Source organism: Ambystoma mexicanum, chromosome 5q (assembly GCF_040938575.1).
Source record: "Ambystoma mexicanum isolate Mex_15411 chromosome 5q, UKY_AmexF1_1, whole genome shotgun sequence".
Lineage (NCBI taxonomy): Eukaryota > Metazoa > Chordata > Amphibia > Caudata > Ambystomatidae > Ambystoma > Ambystoma mexicanum.
The window spans coordinates 160,165,806-160,186,940 of NC_090933.1; the positions used below are offsets into that span (position 1 = coordinate 160,165,806).

The 21,135-nt window shown below is 44.2% G+C and overlaps 1 protein-coding gene across 4 annotated transcripts in view; it reads left to right on the top strand.

Moving 5' to 3' along the window:
• ARHGAP28 (Rho GTPase activating protein 28) overlaps positions 1-21,135 on the top strand; it is a 1,312,783-nt gene that overhangs the window by 1,163,933 nt on the left and 127,715 nt on the right. The gene's annotated exons all lie outside the window — the stretch shown is intronic.

Sequence of the window (21,135 nt, forward strand, 5' to 3'; positions counted from 1 at the left end):
GGCCATCAGAGGCCCTGCACCTAGTGATCCTGGCATGGCAGCCTTCTGAGGAGGTTGGGTGACAAGGTGATACGGACCCGCTGTTGGTGGGGCAAGGGGGGAAGCGGCCCCGAGAGGATACTCGCTGAGCTGGGAGAGAGAGCCGTGTCAGCCTGCTGTAGCAGTGAGGGGTGCTGGAGCGGCACCGGCACATCTGGGTGCGGCTGTGGCAGACCTGATAAAAGTCCCCAGCGGTGCCCTGCAGGTGTGCCTGTGTTAGGAGGCAGCCGCCCGCTTGCAGTGCTCGTGCTGGTACGATTGGCAGCAGGCAGGAGGGGAGCCTGCTAATCGATGCAGATCGGGACCCAAGGTCAGCTGTAACTGATTGAAACTCTTAATGACACAAAAGGAGAAGAGCATACACTATACAAGTTTGGGAACCCTGAAAGTGCGGTCAAAACCTGTTGAGTAACGCACACCCCCTGGAAAGAAGGCCCTGTTGAAACCTTTCGTTGCTATACTAATTCTGATACATAGGCATACCTGCAGGCCAGAAAGTATGCAGTGCTATACGCAGTGGCTGTTTGTACGAGGGGAATCGATTGGTAAGATGGGTGGGCTTCAGAGGGAGTTACTAGACTCTCTCATGAGAATCGAGGCAGATATCCAAGTGTTGGAATGCAGGGTTGCAGGAATTGGAGTGGAGTCTAGTGAATTGACTGCACTGTGGCACCAGTGCCATGCTGCTTGGAACCGGTTGGGCGCATTTGATTTTGTGGAGTACACCAGAAAGCTGTATGGAGAGGGTGACAAGCCCAGTAGGCTGCTGGCCACGTTTGTGCAGCAGAGAAGATAGGAGGGACATGATAAGTGCTATATGGGATAATCAGGGAGACATTATGCACGGGGAAGAGGAGATCAGCACAGTGTTCTCGAAATACTATGAAACTCTGTACTCTTCTGACACAGAGGCTCGTGGCTCTGATGTAGGAGAGGCTCTGTCACATATAGTACTGCTTTGTCTGGCAGTAGAACAGAGGGGTGTGTTGGATGCCTCGCTCTCTGTTGAAGAGCTGCTGGTTGACATGTGTGCATTGCCGTCAGGGACGACCCCTGGGACTGATGGTCTGCTGGGGAAATTCTAAAAAGAACATGCAAAGGCACTGGCACCCAAACTCCTGGAGACCTTATAGGAGGAGGCCTTTGGGATAGGGATCTTACCTAACAGCTTCCGAGAACCAATTATAGTCCCAGTGCTTAAACCAATTAAACCACTGTTAGACTGTAGCTCCTATAGGCCTCTTCCCATGCTCAAGCAAGACTGCAAGATCCTTACGGCCCTGCTGGCTGCCAGACTAAACAGAGTGATAGGCGCCTTGGTTCACTCGGTCAAGACAGGGTATGTCCCGGACAGGAACACTAAAATGAATCTGAGGAGATTGCACCATATCATAGATAGTGTTATGGATTCGGACTTGGACTGTGCGGTCGCCTCTTTAGATGCTGTCAAGGCATTTGATTCGGTCACATGGGACTGTTTATACGAGACCCTGCAGCGTTTTGGCATCGGAAAGGGCTTCCTGCGCTGGGTACGTCTGGTGTGCACTGAACCCAGAGCTAGGGTGAGAACGGAACGGCAGATTTCTAATGGGTGGGTGCTGCAGAAGGGCACCCGACAGGGCTGCCCGCTGTCTCTGATGCTGTTTATTCGGGCCCTTGAGCCACTCGTAGCTTCCCAAGATCGGAACATTCTGAAGCAGGCCTCCAGAATGATGGTGTCGACACCTGATTTCATTATATGATGATGATATTCTCCTCTATGTCACACACCCAGGCGACAACTTGCGATATCTCCTTGAAGTAATACACTGATTCGCTGAGTATTCAGGCATACATATTTACCAGGGGTAAATGTTAGGCATGATTTTCACACTTTGCATGCACATAACATGATGAAGGACTTGGATGGCAAAAGGAAGTCAATGGTGTTCTGGAACAGGTGCCCTTGCCGATGGCGGGTAGGGCAGCACTCTCGAAAAGGGTAGTGCAGGGACATTTAAGCTTCAGCTTTTGCATCTAGCTGATTTATGGCTTGACAACAGCCCTAGCAACCATCAGCAATGCAGGGCAGCCACATAGAGGGGATTCTCCTCCCAGCAGCACTGGTTTAGCACTACTAAAAAGGAGTAAAACTAGGGTACCTTTGAGGTGCTATTAAACTCCACTGCAAACATTTTCCCTTTATAAACAATGCATTTCTTAGACTGCAGCACCACTTTTCTAGCTTAATGAAAGTTTAAGAAAATGTTCTTAAACTAGAAAAGTGGCAGTCCATTAAGAAATACTCGCAATGTCACTGGAGCACATGCTTCCCTCACAAGGTGTGATTTGAGCAACTTTTGCTGCCTGAAAGCAGGACATCTGCCCTCCAATATTTCCACCCACCTCAGCATGATGGTGCTGGACACTGGAGGGGAGATGTCGTATTTCCACACACTTTTTTATCAGGGGCTCAGAATCAGGCCGGGGTGTTGGTACAGTTAGACCCTGATAATGAATACATGTATAATTATTACCAAGGCCTAGTCTACCTTATTTATACAGCAAGAGTTGTAGACTCTGCTTCGATTACCAAGCTATGACGTACCTTGCATCCTGGCCTTTTCATGTGTCTGTGGGTCAGTGACGTTGGTTCCCTAAAAAGCACCGTTGTGTACCAACGGAGTGATGGGGATCTACGGATAACACTCGTCTCCCTTGACTGCTGCGTATATAGTAGACCACTCCTCCTTCACTGCCGGAAGCGGCTTGAAATCGGTGTAGCCGCCTTACCAAAACCATACAATACATTAAAAACAGAAAAACTGAGCGGGTGCTTGTTAACGGCTCTAAGAAATGGCTCTGACAGATAACTCATTGTTTATTGCTGTAAGAATCCTATTAATGCCAATTCGGTCCTTCAGTCAGAAGGCTTTCACGTCAGGTTGGCCTCGTTTAAACATAGCTTAGCAACAGGAACGCGCCCTTTATCTGTTTACAGCGCTTGGCATGAATTCCTTCGTATGATTCGTGCCATCTGGCGTCGCCAGCACGTTCGGCTGCGCTCCGGAATGCGGCCACTGACCCGGAAGCTGGTAATGTTGTTTCTACTGCGCAAACGTCTGTTTCTCATTCTCAGCCAGGGGCCTACCCAGTACCAAGCTAACCATGCTCATTCGCAGCGAATAGTCGCCTGCACATATTCCGTTCTCTGCCGTGCAAATGCCAACTAGCCCTAGCTTATCAGAGTGATCATTTAGTGAGTTGTGTTTTTTGTGTGTTTTTTTTAGCCAGCAGCGCTTTGCAGGTTGGGGCTTGCAGCCTCATTCTTAGAATGAAAAAGCACTACTGCAAGTCCCAACGTGCCAAGTGCTGTGGGCTAACAAGCCACGACTGGTTATGAGATGAGGGACACTCCTGACATCAGGGCAGTTGACAGCGCTAACAATTTCCTTGCCCACCCCATCGAGCAATAGGAAACTCAGTAAAGATCAGGTTACTTCTGAAATGGTCTGGTGCTGTTTCATTGAGTTACTGCTACATAATCAATAAGCAAATCTCCACGTGTTTTACCCGCCATCTATAAATCATTTCTGTGCCACTTCTTTCACGATGCCTTCTCTACAATAGGACAACCATCAATTCCGCCAACATCTGGGCTTCAAGGCAGTTGTTGTCGGCGCTGCCTGCAACGCTGGTTGCTAAGTGGGCCCTTCACTTTGGAGTCAAGTTCAAAGCTCGGAGGAGTTTTGTAGAAAATCGCCTACGCAACTTCTTGACAACTAGTCAGCTGGAATAAGCGTTTTCAGAAGACTTTATTTAACCAACTTGGTGCTTACTATCAGGAACCCACTGACCCAGTGGTCATTGTTGCCAATATGTCATACAGAAACTGTCGAAAACTGTAGGCGATTTTAAAACCTGGTTCAGCATTTTCAAGCTTGGTTGGCTTAGTAACGACTTTCCGTAGCAGCAAATGTCCTATCCTCTACTTACTGTCCAGTCCCTGCAGCTTCGTAATAACAGATTCAATTTAGTTGTGCACCTCAATCGTTTTGGAATATCCATCTTCAGGATCCCATGCAATCATAAAAAGTCTTGGGAAATGTCCAGATGTCATGGGCTGTAAGACGGAAAAAGCTGGTCTGACCACACGTTAAGGACGGGACCCGCTGAGGGACCTCGTAGTAGAGCGGTGGGGATTACCGGCACCAGTGCCCTTACCGGTGCCGGTAATCCCCTACCGCCTTCAGTGTATTGAGGCCCTGTGGCTCTGATCAGTTTTGGAGTGTGCTATATTGTGGTGAATCGTATGTTATCTCTGTGTAACCCCGTATTTAATTCTGGGTCTGTTTTATTTTAGGTATTTCTCATTGCTACGGTATGTTGTGGGAAATGATATTCATCAAAAGAATAAAATATTGATGAAGGACCCATTCGCTCCAAACGAGGCAGAATCCTCTTCCTTTGTGCTATATTATGTATAGAAATATTTTTTGGTAGTAAACCAACATAAATCACAAGTACCAGTACCAGTTCACAAAAAACTATCACATTCCTCTATTTCAAATAAATACATCATCTGGCAACAAAATGAAGAATCATCAAAGATCTCTCAACATTACATGCTCCACAAGAGGAGAAAATCAACATTGTTGATAAACAACCATAATTCTGTGTTGGTTACAGCTTAGTGTCACACTACAAGTGGTACCACACAGATGAGACCTAAGTTCCCTCCGTGTGGTGCTAGTGTGAGACCCCTCACTACGTGTTCTGTGGCTAACCGCCCCTTCTTCAGGTGTAGCTGTTACCACTGAGTTACCTGCAAAAACGAAATAAATTGCATCTGAATTAACATTTCTTATCTAATGTCAAATATTGTACATCATTAATGTTCTGTATGAAGAAGGCTTACACTGACCTGGCTAATATCTTCTTCTCACTGTATCCCTTTTATTCTCACTGGATCAGTTGTTCGCACTGAAAGCTGAAAGAGACACTGAAAGTCACCTCAGCACATTGTACTGCCATATGTTAATATATTGATTCTAGAGATGTAGATCTAATGCGGTATGCTATGGGCCAGGTCAGCTTGGATATTCCTTTCATTTTGTGTGTGTGTCCTTTTGTGTTTTCTTTTTCTTTTTCTTTCCTGTGTCTGAGTTCTGGCAAATAAATATTATGGACATACATATTTGTCTATTGGCGTGCATTTTCCCGCTATATCGTGGTTCCAGCACAGTGGTGTTTGTGTAATGGTGCACAATGGTACATTCCACCAGCAGGGGAAGCGGGTGTGTTTTTGAGGTGTTTCACCTCACTGTTGCCTGGAGCTCCCCTGCAAAGAAACGCAGGTGGGAATAAACCAGGAGAAAAGAAAAGAATCCTCATTGAGCGAGCAAGGGGGCGAACTCTGAGAAACACAGATGGCGTTAAAGCCCTCATCTGTGTAGGGACGTCCCCAAAGGCAGGTTTTTCTGGCCTGTATTTCGCTCTCCCCTTTCCAGCGTTAAGTAAGCGAGCCGTGCTGGGATCTGAAGTAATAGAAAGTTGGCTGGTGCTTGCATAATCTTGGCATGCCGAGGGAGATGATGGCAAGTGTTCTGTGTGGGAAGGTGAGAATGGGTCGTATCCGTTTGATTGTGCATAGATGGAAAAAGCATTTCTTCACTACTGCATTGACTTGGGGTTCCAGTGTTCAGTTGTCCCAGGGAGCTTGTCTCTGTAGGCCTTTCATCTTCTGTTACAGGGCCAGAATTCAGCCACTCTCTGTCTCTCATTTGTCCAGGGCCAGTCACTGGGGAAAAACTATATGACACAGTGAGTCTAGCTTTCAGTCTGCTTCCTTAATGCTTGTCAGACTATCATTGTAGTTTATGTATCCTTTATTATCCTTGTCTGCAGACTACCATTTTCTTTTTTACAGACAATGAACGGCCAACGATCTCGCCATCGTGGCCCGCTACGACAGGGAGCTTTGGTTTAAGAGTGCCCCTCTCCTGGACTTCCTTCCAGACAAGAGGGCGGAGGCCTTTGAAATCCTACAAGAAGGCGAGGTGGCATCAGGCCATGCCAACACTGTGGCCACGGACATCGCCGACACCGGCTTCCGTCAGATGGGCAACAGCGTTTGCCTTAGTCGGTGAGGTTGGCTGAAGGTCACCAATTTCTGTCAGGTCGTTCAGACAAGGGTATTGGACATGCCCTTCGACGGGAACAACTTGTTAGGCAAGACGGTGGACGAATCTCTGCAGGCCATCAAGGCATATACCAAGACGGCTCGTGGCTTGGGCACACCAACAGCAACGGCCGTCCTTTCGGGCCTCCGGAGGCAAGTCCCATGGTGCCTCCAAAGGATTCAGTCGCAACTTCTCTTCGTACCATCAAACCGTGTACCTCGGCCCAGGAAGCCTACAGGGGTTGTAGCAAAGCCGGAGGAAATCGTCGTCGCCAAGGCCCCCAAGGTGGGACATCCACGACAAAGCAGGACTGAACCGGCCATGACGTCGGGACCCCACACGAGCACCTCAGTGGGAGGCTGGCTGGCGAACTTTGTCGACACACCCTGGAATTCCAGAGGAAGTGTCCCCGCGTTCCACCAGTAGCCAGGCAAGAAAACCACGTCCCACAACTGCTTCTAGAGGTACGAGCGATGCTGAAAAAGGGCATGATAGAGCTCGTCCTGAAAAGGGTCCCGAGTGTACTCGCGGTACTTCTTCGTCAGGAAGAAGACCGGCGGTTGGTGGCCCATCCTGGATCTCCGCCACCTCAACAAATACATAAAGTCCCAGAAGTTCCGGATTGTCACCCTTGAGCACGGTCTGGGACAACTAGAGGAAGGGGATTTCCTGTAGTCGCTGGACCTGGAGGATGCTTATTTTCACATCCCCATCCACAAGGGGCATCGAAAGATTCTACGCTTCGTGGTCCGGGGGCAGCAATATCAATTCAAGGCTCTTCCCTTCGGTATGAAGTCAGCGCCGAGGGTCTTCAAGTGCCTGGTGGCGGCAAGGCTGCACCTGCAGGGGGTCCAAGTCTACCCCTACCTGGATGATTGGCTCATCTGAGCGAAGTCAAGGGAACTCGTCGTCGAGCACACAGCGAGGACCGTCTGCCTGTTCACGGAACTGGGGTTCTCGATAAATTATGCAAAGTCCTGCTTGATGCCATCGCAGGACGCTCGGTTTCTGGGGTCCAGGCTCAACAGTGTCGCACCTTGCTTCGCTGTCGGAGGACAGGATAAAGGCCAACATGGGCAAGGTACAACGGTTGTTGACCATGGAAATTGCCAGGATGAGGTCCATCAAGTCCCTGCTCCGCATGATGTCGTCATGCATCTACCTCGTTCAGCTGTGCAGGCTGCAGATGCGGCCGCTGCAAGAGTTCCTCGACGCCCATTGGATCCAAGTAATGGGAAGCTCCGAGGACAAGATCGCCCTCAACGTGACATTCCGTTGAACGATTCGGTGGTGGGGCATCCACGTGCATCTAGTGGTGGGCATGGACTTCCAGACCACAGCCCATCAGGAGACGGTGACGACGGATGCCTCCCTGGAGGGATGGGGCTCACACCAGAAATCTCCAAGCAAGAGTTTGATGCTGGAAATACATTGGAGGTACAGGGCCTCCCTGTCCTTGGCCTGTAGTCATTTTTTAATTTGTGTCCTGTGTTGTTTTCTGCCCAGGAGTCCATGTGCCACACTGAGATGGAATCCTCAACCTAGCCTGCGTCGCATCTAGATAGAATTGTGAATGTTAGCATGTGCCACATCTAGATAGAAGTGTGAATGTTGGCATGTGCCACACTTGGATGGAATTCTTGAGTTTAGCTTGCATTGCATCTAGATAGAATTGTAGACGCACACTTGGATGGAATTCTTGAGTTTTGCCTGCATCGCATCTAGATAGAAATGTGATTCAATGATTGACATACGATTCACCTGCCGAGCCTGGACCAAGCGTACAATCATGAATCAATAACCAACTCACTAACAATCTTACCCCTCTGCATACACCTCTCAAACTCTAAAGGCTGAAGGCCTTGATTAGTACCCATTCATGTGTTAAAATATATTTGGCCATGCACAATGACCATGGCTGAAGCCCATGCTTAATGCCAGTTACTGTTGTGAAGTAATTACTGATGACATCACCAGTGGACACAGCGTTCAACAGTGTCCAGTTCATATAATATACACTGATCCAGCAGTAGCCATGGACTTTAGCACAATACTGACCAGTGTCCACAATCTTTGGCTGTGCCCACTATATATTCTAACATTAAAATGGGCCACTAGCCATGGGCTTTGACCTTGAGCAGTTTGTACATGTTTTGGCCATGTCCACTGTATATTTTAAAATAATAAAATCTCACACAATACTAGCCATGGCCACAGCGTTTGTCTGTGCCAACTGTATATTGTAACATATTAATGGCCTTTAGCCATGGCCCCTCACTACAGCTTTCAACGTTGACCTCTGTATTTTTTAAAACAGTGATGGGCTAATAGGCAAGACTTTTAATCATGAACATTGGTATTTTGTAACACTATCTGACCACTGGCTATGGCCTTTGGTGCTGGCCAGTGACCCCAGCCTTTGTCATGGCCAAGTCCACGGGCCAAATTGTTATTAAAGTAGTCAAAGTTTTCATGAGCTAACTTATAAAGGATGTTATGTCTTATTCGTTTATTGATGTAATCAGTTATATACAATGTAATTAGTGTTGGCACCAGTGATGGCATCAGTAATGTGATATGTGATGTCAACATTGTGGTCATAGGATGCGCAACAGGGAGCATGAAATTAAGGTGGCTTTTGCTGAATTTCAGGGGTTTTGTTGCATCAAGTTCTCACCTTAACGTCCCTGCAACTAAAGATCTTTCCTTGAATTGCAAAGGTTTGATGAGAAATGTATTGCTCACCGTAACATCCCTGCAACTAAAGTTATTTCCGTGAATTTCAAGGGTTTTGTTATTCCATAGATTTTTAGAACGATTCCAGACCACTAGCATGGCCTTTGGCCATGGTCATTGGGCACGACCGAACACTACCAAACCACCAGCCATGGCCTTTGACCCTGGTCAGTGGACATGGCCACTCTATATTTTAAAACACTTGTAACCCATCGCTCAAAGATGTTCATCAATCACAAATTGATTGTGTCCTGGTTTGACAGTTGTATTATTATGTATAAAAGATTGCAGGCTTTGAGAACTTAAAATGTTTTTAGGAAACGTTCATTGAGATTAAATTATTTGCCATTGGTTAAGTTAAGCAGCATGCTCCAAGCCCCTTATTTTATGGCCAGTCTCTTGGTGACTGTTGCAATACATCGCACAACCCCCAACTAACCACAGAAAAGCAGCCCAGAAACTCGAAATAAATCACAGGCTGCAAGAATAACATATGCCCAGGTACTTTCTGCACCCACAGTGAAAATCAAAAGCTAGCACACCCTCAGTCCATGTTGCTCTAAGTGGTCTTGTACCTCTGCTTTACTTATTAGGCACCATGGCCTGAGGGGGCTGGCCTTTTCCTTGCTTTGAAGCAGTGATTTTTCACCCCTGATGTCACTGTAGCTGTAAAGATTTCTATTTTTTTTGATTCTGCATAAAAGATTGCAGGCTTTGAGAACTTTTTTTTTAGTTAATGCCCTGTGCAATTAAATGATTTGCAGAGGATCACACACTTTGGTTAAGCAGAGTGATACAAGCCCTTTGGTTTATGGCCGGTCTCTTGGTGAATGTTGTGATACATCACATGACCCCAACTACCAGCATTAATGCAGGACAGAGAATGGTAAAAAATGACTGGCTGCAAGAAAAACATATGCTCAAAAATCAAAAGCTGGCACCCATGAATATAGGCACAGTAAGTTACCATATTTTAAAGTGAATTATACAAATGTAATTCAATAGACCTACTCTTAAGACGAAAGTGCGCAAGACAAAATAGCTTTGGACTTTTAAAAAAAAGTAATGAACACCAGAAAAATAACCTGAGACAGGATATTTTCCAATAAATCTGCTACAAAGTATAAAAGGTGCTCACCTTTTAAACCCAGCAATCTGTAGTGAAATATTCCATGGAAAACAAAAATCCGAATACAAACAAATGCTTGCGCTATTGTGGGTAAGCGTCTGCACTGGGAACATGACAACCTGAGTAAAATCCCAGTATCCAAATACTTGAGCAAGCTTGCCAGCCTCAAAAAAATCCCCCTGAAAAAAAGTTACGCTCTCCACCCACATGTGTCCTTTACTTGTGCCCTGAAATGCAGTCACAGTCAGGGGGAAATAACTGCACCAGTGTCCAGGATTGCAAACTCTCTTGCTACATCGTGAGCAAATACTCATGACTTACTTGCCCTCCTATCGTTCCCCCACCCTCACCCCTGTGTTTGGCTTTCAACAATACTCTGCTTTATAAAGCTAACTTGAAAAGTCCACATGCCATAGTGTCACTCAAATATATAAATCCTTATAGAGCTATGTTAGTCAAAAAGTGAGTTGTTCTGTGTTGTACTTGAAAAATAATAAACATTATTTAAAAAAAAAAGTGTACAATTGTGGCATTATTCCCTCATTTTGACTGTGAGTCTACAAATACCAGAATGCAATTCAGCAAAAGGCAAAAAATGGTTTCTGAGTGCAAAACTTTCAAGGACGGTTTCAAAACAAATAATGTGGGTGCTGTCTGTTATCAGATATTTAAAACTAAGAAAACACACAGCATTCGGGACTTTGAACTGTCTTCCACCCATGCAGTAAACTGTTAATTTCAAAGCAAGGAAGGATCCAGCCCCCTTAGGCGATGTTTCTCTAAGTGCTCTCGTAAGGTGGGCTCATTTAATAGGCTGACCACTTCCTCTCTTTGAAGCTAAACAGGGTTTGTCCCAGTCACTGCAGGGATGGGAAACCGACTGTTGCTGTAAAAATATCATTTTTAAAATTATTGACTGGGAGACCACAAATACCAAAATGCAATTTAGCAAAAGGCAAAAAATGGTCTCTGAGTGCAAAACTTTCAAGCACTGAAAGTAGCACGTTGAAAAAAAAAAAACAATCATTCAGCGTGCTCATTCGGTCACCCATCCATGCAGTAACCACGACAGGCCCTACTGAGCTTCAAAGCAAGGAAAGGACTGGCCCGTTTCTCTAAGTGGTCTTATGGATGCCCCTGGGCCTGGCGCACGCTACAAATAAATAAAATACAAATACAAAATAGCTTTGGTTCCTTTATTGGGCAACACGGCCTGAGGAGGCTGGCCCCTTCCTTACTTTAAAGCTAAGCATCATCTTTCCTGGTTACTGCATGGGTGGGAGACCTGAATGGCAATTATGTCACTAGCCATGGTCTGTGATTTTTCACCACGACATCACTATAGCTGTAAAAATATCTTTAAAAAAACAAACTGTAACAGCAGGTTCTGAACTACACGTACCCTCCACTATCTGTAGTCCTATATAGCCAAGAATATCGAGCTGGAAAGAAATATGCTTTGCTGCCCCCCAGACCCTCACCAAGTGCCCCCTCATCTGTGCCAGCTTCTCTCTCTCCCCAGATGGCCTTCTCACATCACCTCCACCGCCCTCTCTCTTTCCCCCCACAACACATGCTGTTTCTGTGACACAGTTTGCTTTCAGATGTCGGCTTTTCGCGACCATAGCCTAGGCTACAGAAAGCCTTTTGTTGCAAACTCATTCCCTAGACCCCCTCCAACTCCTAAATGTCTGTTGGTGCCCTATAGCCACCCCCCACGTCTAGCCTTGTGGTATTTTAGTTTTTTGACCTGCAAACGGGTTTTTACCTGTGTTTCTAAAAACACCCAGTTTTGGGTAAATCTCAGGGATATCGCTATCTATTTTTTAGAAGGGGGCACCCCGTTCTCCGTCAAATATTTAAATAACTACTGCAGGGAATAACCGCAAACCAAGCATGGATCGCGAGTTAACGTGTCATGCCCAAGTTGTTTCAGATTGCTCGAAATCCATCCAGTGGTTTGGGCTTTGCGCTTTGGCACCAATTGACCTTCTTTGTCTATGGGGAAATGAATGGGAAGTAGGCTGCAACTTTGGCAAAAGAATATTTTTCTCTTAATAACTTTTTTATTCTTTAACGTATCTTTACGGGCCTTTGCATTCTTGGGGGCCTGCGGGTACCTAATCACTTTCGGAATTTCAGTCAAATCTGTTATTCAAATCAAAATGTATTAACAATAGAATTTTAAGGGTTCCTATGGGAGCCCAACTCACCTTAACTATAGGGAGGCTATCGCTGACCTATAATATATTACAGGGCCTTCAGTAGCAGCCCTGTAGTTATGGTTAAGTTCCTCAACCCATAGGAAGAGCACGTTTTGGGGGGCTTATAACTTCACCCCACCTGGACGAATCCTTGCGAAAATTTGCAAAATAAGTATATGGCTGCGTCAGATTGTTTCTGGAACGTTTGGTGAGGTTTCATCAGGGAGAGGCAAAATGTGGTGTTTTCCCGATAGATGCAATGGAAAAAAGATTTTGCTCACACCTGTAGCCCAAAATGCTTAATGGATTTTCACCAAATTTGTGCCAGTAGCAGTGGCTAAGTCACACACTTGTAAATTTGTTATAAATCCATCCAGTAGTTTTTTTTAAATGACCAAAAAGTATGTAAAAACAAATTAGTGATATTCTGGGTTCAGTCCACGGACTCACTTCCCTGTTCGCTCAGTGGACAGCCCTCTGATTGGTCCAGAAGCCGATGGGAGGTCCGTGGACATCGAATACGCCCACTGATTGGATGGCAAAAAGTGTGAGGTGCCCCAATTTTTGGAAACAACTGCCATGTTGGAACCGCAGACGGTCACTGGTGTCCGCGGACAGCACATTGAGGGAAAAGTCTGGCAAACACATTTGGGGTTATTAGGTGGTCTAAAGAGGGTCTGGGAAGGGTGGGGGAGTGGAAAAAAAGATGATATGGGGCTATTTTTTGTAGGTGGAAAAAGGTTGGGCAGGCGTAAGTGGCCACCACAGCAGTTCGCGCACTGCACAGTGAACGGGTGGCTTGGAAAAGACATTTGGCGTTATTTGATGGCTTAAAGAGGGTGTAGAAAGGGTAGGGAAGTGGAATAAGGTAATGTGGAGCTGTTTTTATAGGTGAAAAAAGGGTTTGGAAATCCTGCCGAGTCCGCAGTCAATTTCAGTGTCCGTGGACATAATTTTGATTGCAGGGGGGTCAGAGTGAGTTTTATTACTTGATGGTGTATGGTATGTACTTCTTACATAGTTAATTGTATTGTGGTGGTTGAGGCCAGTGTGCATGGCCCTAAAAATATGTCCACTGACCACAACCCCCAAAGTAGTAATATGTGTATAGTAATTATAGGTAATGTAGGATTATGGCCAGGATCACAATAGTAGTAATATGTGTATAGTGATTATAGGTAATGTAGTGGGATTACAAAGTGTTTTGTCATATGGAGGAATGGTGTAATTGAATTGCATATGGTACTTACGATTGTAGTACACTTGAGGATAGTGTTCATAGAATGTGTATTTGATTATAATTGGTATAGTCACTTAGTTTTATAGCATTATGAAGCTGGAATCTCTGGTTTATTTTCTGTGGAAAAAATACAGTACAATTTCTTAAGCAGGATAGTTTAAAAGCTGTAGTTGTATCCAATTTTACATATACATTTATTTTAGACATTCATAAACAGTACATTGTAAGTTCTATGTTTGGTTTAACATTAGTGTATGAAACACTGCCGTTGTTTTGACATTAAATAATCATTGGGTCATTGGAAAAAAAAATCTGTACAGGATTTTAAAAAAAAGCCTGATTACAGTTATGTGAGTGCAAGGGTGATAGTAACTTTATTTAAAGTATGGTGTGATTAAGGGCATGCTTGAAGTAGTTAGATAGTTGTTGGTGTATTCTTACTAGATTGTGTTTCAAAAGTATTATTATAGTATTTTGGACGTAGTTAGATACCTGCTGTCATATTCTTACTCTTAATTGTGCTATAGTTTAGTGACTAAATTTGGATTTGAGGAATATTAATTAGGCATTTGTTAAATTTGCTGGTAACCTATGCTTTGGAGTAACATAGGTACCGTTACATTCAAACCAACCACTTCTTTTTTTACATCTGCAGTGTAGTGCCCAGCAGTGGTTGTGGCATCAGCGTGGTATACTATTCCTACTGTTGTGTAGGTTTTCTTTCGAAGAGATACTTGGCCGTGTGTGAAGCCTGTACGGTTACCATTATTTTTGGTACCATTTACATTGTACCTTAGAAGCATTAGTATGACATATTGGCTATGTGAGTTTATTTGTATGGTGGAACAATTGTCTGAATTGCAAAAAGGGCATAATGTGCCATGATTTGCCTTCTGCAGAAGCTGGTGAAATGGAATGGATTCAGAAATTGGTATGGATACATATACAAATCGTTCATTAGGGATGTGGTCTTGTGAAACATGGTTGATTTTGGTTTCCAGAACTTGTGGTAAGTATATTAGGAATTCTTGTGGATCTTCTTGTGTGTTTATGGTAATTGTTACCATTCCTGCACAGTAGTCCATTCTTGCCTTATCCCTGAGACTCTGTAAGTGTTATCAGGATTGTTTGTGGCATTTCTGTGAAGGACAAGCATTTGCAAACACAACTGGTCCGAGCCGTTTAAGTAAATGTTGTGAACAATTAGTGGCAATTGAAAGCGAAGATTCACTGTTACATTAGCATAACATTTACTCTAGTTGTGTTTCTGAAATTAAATGGACCACAGAATTTTGTTTGTAGATCTGCGGACTACCATGCTGTCCTCAGATTACCGTGCTGTCCGTGGACTATGCAGGCTGCACAGGAGTCTGTGAATTATTTTTAATCACTTCTATTCTTTAACTGTGCAAGGTGGCTCCTAAAGGAACCGTTTTTGTTGTGTTTCTTTTGTTTTTATTTTTTTGGGGCTTTTTTCAGTTTTCTCTACAGGAGAGGCAGTGAAGGGAGGGTGGGAAGCGGCACCAACCACAGAGATGGAGGGGCAGGTGAACAGGGGTAGATGTTGGGCATGCCTTAATTTTAAGGTAAGCAGCCGTTTTTCTTGTGCCCTTTGACAACTGCCTCAAAAGCACCGCAAAACTGCCCCCCTCCCTGCAGAGCGGTGTGTCACAGTACATGCAAAACACTGTGACCTTCGAAAGGTAAGGATCTACAGCATCCTGTATGGCCTGCGAGGCGGCTGGTGGGATCCTTTGCCCCACTGGAGTACTCTGTGTGCTGGCAGTAGCAGATGAGGAAGATGGCGCAGAGGTAGATATGCCATGATGCTGTCCACAAAAAGTTCTGCAAAGAAGGTGCTGGAAGAGGCTTTCGCCTGGATGGCCAGATTGAACATTCGGATAAGTAATGGGTGTGTCCCTTCACAGCAATCATTTGCGGACAGTCGTACTGTCTGCAGACTACGAAGCCACAAAAAGGCCTTGAAAAGTTGTTAAAAGTTGCCAGAATCAAGAATGGGTCTGGGAGCTGTTTAAGGGTAAAGTTTCAACTTGAAACACCCTTAATAGGCGGGAAATGCACTTTTGAACTGTCTGTGACCACGAACACTGTTCGCGGACAGCGCTGTCACGCTGCACTGGTTCGGTCACATAATGACACCCGTCCAAGGCCTTAATGGCCGTCTGCGGACACCCTTCGGGGAGGAAATGCAAGTACGTCACATGAAAACAGACATGTCTGGACATCGCGCCTCTCCTGGGGAGCCTCCATTTTGAGTGCCGACTCCCCAGACAGTTGTAGTGTTGTAGTGGGAGTTTTCAAAAAAATCATACAATAAACAAAACATTTATAGTACAAAAAATATATTTATTCAAGACATGATTATTTAGGGTTGGAGATAGGGCTTCTGTTTGTCATTCTGGGGATTTGGTATAATTAAACTGGGGTGCTTTTTCTTCATGAAAACTATGCACTGTAAGAAAAATAGAAATTATTATTTTAGTAATGTGTGTACAAAATACATGATTTGTTTACATTAAAATATCTATTGTATACCATTGGAGATGTTATCGTCGCTCATTTCTTCTTTTGGTAAGTTCTCCTCTACCCATTCAAGTGTGTTTGCCATTTCTGTGAGAAAAAAAGTGCTTCTGTCTTATAAAACATGTGTATATAATGAAAGCTAATAATAGAGAAATAAATACAATGCACTTTCTATTTAGTGATCATTTGTTGCCCAATAAGCACCTGGTGTTTCTCATCTGTATGCAGAGTTGTAGTGGGGAGATTATATGAAGTGTACCACTAAGGTTTGTGAGTGGTGCATTACATTGTAATGTGTGCTAAATAAATACATTATTAGTATTGTTTAATGTGTTTGTACAAAAAGGTATAATTGCATGTTGTAAACATTAGTTGTGATTTTATGTACATCTGTTTGTTGGTTGATGGGTACATCTTTTTTGGGTCGCCCCTATGATTCTGAGCCTTGTAAATGCCACCTGATATCCGCAGGCTATCACGCTGTCCACTGACTCCATATCTGACATATTAGGCATGGGGTGTAATATATAAGGAACTTTTAGCAGATTAAAGGGGCAGTAGTAAAAACCTATTCACTAAAGATGTTTTGTTAAAGGGACGTTATGGATAAGTTGCACTAACAAAAACCCGTATAATTCACTGAAAAAACATTGTTAAAGGGACGTTTTGGTTAAGTTGCACTAATAAAAAATGGTTACAAGTAAAACTGAAAAACATTAGAAATTCTCCAGTTATGGTAAGCTAAGCACCACTATTGTGGAATGCTAACACTAATACCCAGGACATCAAAGATAACATCACAAATGTATTTGAAATATATATCAACATACAAAGTTTGAGATCAGACTTCATAAACCGTGGATACAACCACAGAGCTGTGAACAGCCAGATCCACAGGACAACACAGACCCCCAGAGCAATCGCCCAGAATACAGAGCGAAAGGGACACAAACCCGAGTGCCACTGCTAGTCACATACAATTCAGAGCTCGAAGCCTTCCGCAAGATTGCTAAGGAACTCCAACCCATTCTGCAACAAGATGAACATCTGAGAAAAGATTTTCCGGAGATGCCCCTCCTCGCTTTCAGACAACCAGCCAATCTGAAGGGAAAGATGGTCAGAAGCAAACTGCACACAAATAGCGCAGATTATGGAACTGTACCTTGCAAAAACAAAAGATGCCTAACTTGCCCACATATCAACATTTCAGACACAATGAAGACACCCCACACGGGGCAGGACTGCAAAAGTATGGGGTGGTTTACATGTGAATCCAGCAACGAAAGTCCAGTGGGTGAGCATTTTTCAGAAGCTAATCATACTCTTGATGATCTTAAAATTGCTGTACTCCGGGGTAATTTGAGGACTGACAAATCCAGAAAGACCTATGAATTAAAATACATGCACATTTTTAATAGACTGGCAGGGGGCTTGAACAGACATCGCGGTTTCATGACTCACTATTGCAACTAACCGACTTTCACTTTTTTCACTGATAGAGATGCGGAGATCACAACATCCAGACCTGACACTTTCCATCAGTTTTTTCTAAAGCCATTCACAGACATTCACCTGGCACTGCACCAACCCCACCAGCCTCTCTAAGGCAATGAATTGTTGTCAAACTCCATCCAACCCAACACTATCTTTCCATGGCTCTTGTCCCTTATGAAACCCCACCCTTTCCTCTTGATTGGGATGTAACACAATCCCAATACAGTATTTGACACAAAGGTACCTCATTGGGCTCCACAAGTCACAGGCCTAACACATAAATAGGCTGTATATCCCCTCTTTCCAACATCTATAGGCACACGCCTGATATGTTGATGATTGTGCTACCACTGATCTTCAAAGGGACTGGCCTGACATACCGAGCTTCAACTGGACTGCACATGCAATGACTGACACCTAACCAACCCCTCCTGCCTTTCTGAGAGCACACTAACAGGGTGGGCTGTTTTTTCATTTATTTTCCATGCTCTCCACTTTGCCCTTTTTAACACAGTGTTCCATTTAGGCCTCGGAGATTGCAGTGCATGGGGGAGTTGAACATCCACACGCCTTTCTGAGCAAAACTACAAATCATGTACAGACAGGCACAGATAATGGGGTATCAGCAGGAGGAGCTTTGAAAGCTGTAATGCTGTGATGTTTTTCAAATGCTTCATTTCATCTCTGCCTGAGGATGTGGAGACATTCCACGTATGCTCTCAAAAATGCAAAATAAATGGCTTTGTTAGCCTAAAGGTATTGACTCGTTTTCTTCTGGATCAACATTCTATTCAACCCTTGGCCAACACGGTACAAACAAACTGAACTATATATATACGTACACATATATATTCAAAATCTTTCTCCAAACTTTGCCGGCTTCTGTGGATGCGCTCAGCTGAATAAAATCATAGGCTTTAATTCGCTTGACACAGGTGCCTGCCTGAGTACATAGTCGGCTTGTGTCAATATAATAAGCACAGCCGAGGGGTTTCTCTCCAGCAAAGAGGCGGCAGCACTTGCTCCTTAACAATTTCAGTGACAAGAGAAGTATTCTGAGTTATTCGATAGTGGTTACATCTTATTTCTTTATTTTATTTTCCATCCATGCGGATATCAAAAAACAACACAAACAACAGCGTGGTTCACCTGGAGCGGGCTTCGTCAGATTGAACACTTGCTTATGGTACATTCATGTCTTATAACTCCCACAAAATCGTTAAGGAGTGAGTGTCGCCACCTCTTTGCTGAGGAGGAACCCCTCTGATATGCTTAAATATATATATAATTAGGAAAGTCCATTTGAGCCAAGTCACACATTCCACAACGCCACCTAGTAGCCATGGCTGGAAGTTCACCTTCAGTTCTGAGCCACAACAACAACGCATTGTGGGTATGCAAGTTAGCTCAAATGCAAACCTTTTTCTCCAGGAAATTGTCTTTGTTTAAGAGGGCAGTGCTACTTTATAAATAGCTTAATCAACCCATGACTGACATTTGCAAGGCTGTCAGTTCAGCTACATACCTTGTTTCACCCTTATTAGGGATCATCAGTGCAGTATAGACCTGACAGCCTTGTGGTTGGAGCATTTGGCCATGTTTTCACAACACCAGGAAAGTTATATATATATATATATATATATATATATATATATATGTCGAGTTTTAATTTTTTTAATATAAACCTTTCCCAGATGAAAAGGCTCACCCTTTGATTTTTCATCCAGCTTCACTCTTTAACTATCCAACCCTAGATGCATGTTTCCCAACTTTGTATTTTCTTTATTTGATTTAGTTGAAATAAATCAACCTTTCAAATATAAAATACAAAAATTCAAGTAAATATTATAAAATTTAAAACAAACAAATTTCCTATATACAATGAAACAAATAGAGAAAACACATAATTTTAAACAGTGCAAGGTGTAACCAACAATACATCTGCTAGATACATCTGCTTCACAACTTTGTATTTGCTTTCACAGAGTAAAGTCCTGTAATTCTTCTTGGTGCATTGATATTGTAGTGTGTGAAGATATAATACAACAACCTTTATGTACTCAGGGGGCAGAATTTTCACTTGTCATTTACACCCAGAAGTGAAGACAAGTCCTGCATTCTGATTGTGGAAACATTCCCAACTGCAAAAGGGTGTCTTGGCCCACCTAAGCGACCACCTGCCCTTGTCAGGGTTTCCTGTTCAAACACACATTCTCAGTAATGTAGATCCAGCTTGCTCTTTGGGTCAATACACGGTCTCAGTGATATAGTGCCCAGCTCAGTTCTCGACTTCATGATACCAGGAATGTAGCACAAACGCTCTTCTTTGCCAACATCACCAGCAAGTACTGCTCCCCCTTCCCTTCAGCGTATTGCACTTAACTTTAAACACACTCCCCGCTCCTTATATCTGAAATACTGCTACCAGCAAGTATTTCTGCCCCCTTACATTGGGGGCTGTGAAATTCTCAGGCATCAGCCACGTGGCTTAGGTTTCCAACCTTCAGCAGTCTTTGGGTTTTCCTCCTTGGCCTTTGCTTGTTGCCAGGGTCTCAGATACAGCCTCCAGCAGACTTGCATTTCTCCTCCTTTTTCTGGTCTTTGCCAGTGTCTGAGATAACTTGTGGTAACCCACAGCCTTTTTGCCAATCTGGCTCCTTCCTTGATCCTCCTGCTTCCAGGTCTTTTATCACCAGAGATGCCTCTAATTCTCCTAAAGGTCCTGATCGGGATCCTTCCTCCTGTGTTCCCTTGGTGTCTTGTGATTAGCCCCTCTTCGGTTACCCATGGGCTTCCCCAAATGTTTACTGTTCTCTGCCTAGGCCCCTCAAGGTGTTCACCTTCAACTCCATAATTATTGGCGTATCCAGTGATTTTACTGAATACATTACAGAGAATGCTTTTGTACCAAAAACATGAACAACAAAACAAATACTGAAATGTGGTAAAAAGGTATGTGGGGTTGGGGTAAGTGGGTAAAACGGGAGGTGTTAGGGTGCGCTTAGGCTTATAGAAAAACGTGGGGCTTGAGGGGGGTAAAAAGCATTCTCTGTAATGGAATTCGTTAAAATCACATAGATTCGATTATTGGCTAAAGTGACCCCCCCCGCCCTCTTTCTGGCAGTGACGGAGGGTGTAAAGCCAGCTCTGCCATTTTTAAGTCAGACGAAAGTGCCTGATCATCGGCACGGCTCTGAGGGGCAGAGTTGTATTCACACTGTACCCTCCTCCCCCTCGAATTAAATTACCAAACCAACATTGTTATGGGATCCTCGTGAATCCTGATGAGATAATGTTTAAAGCTCAAAGGGTGCATGGTGTTGGTTCCTGGTTGCATAAGCGTGAGGGTATGGTAAATGGGCAGGGACTCTGAGAGTTCCCCCTTATGCTACCTCTGTGCAGTACTTCACTTAGCTGTTGGGTCTCCCAAGCCTTCAGTGTCCCTCGGATACCCACAAGCGGCTCACACATTGTGACTTTGCCACAAGACCTTACCAGTTGTCACTCGTGTCTGCTATTTTCTTTGTGCAACGTTTGCAGTTAGATTTATAACAATTGAAGATATGTAATGGGTTGCATGCATTATGA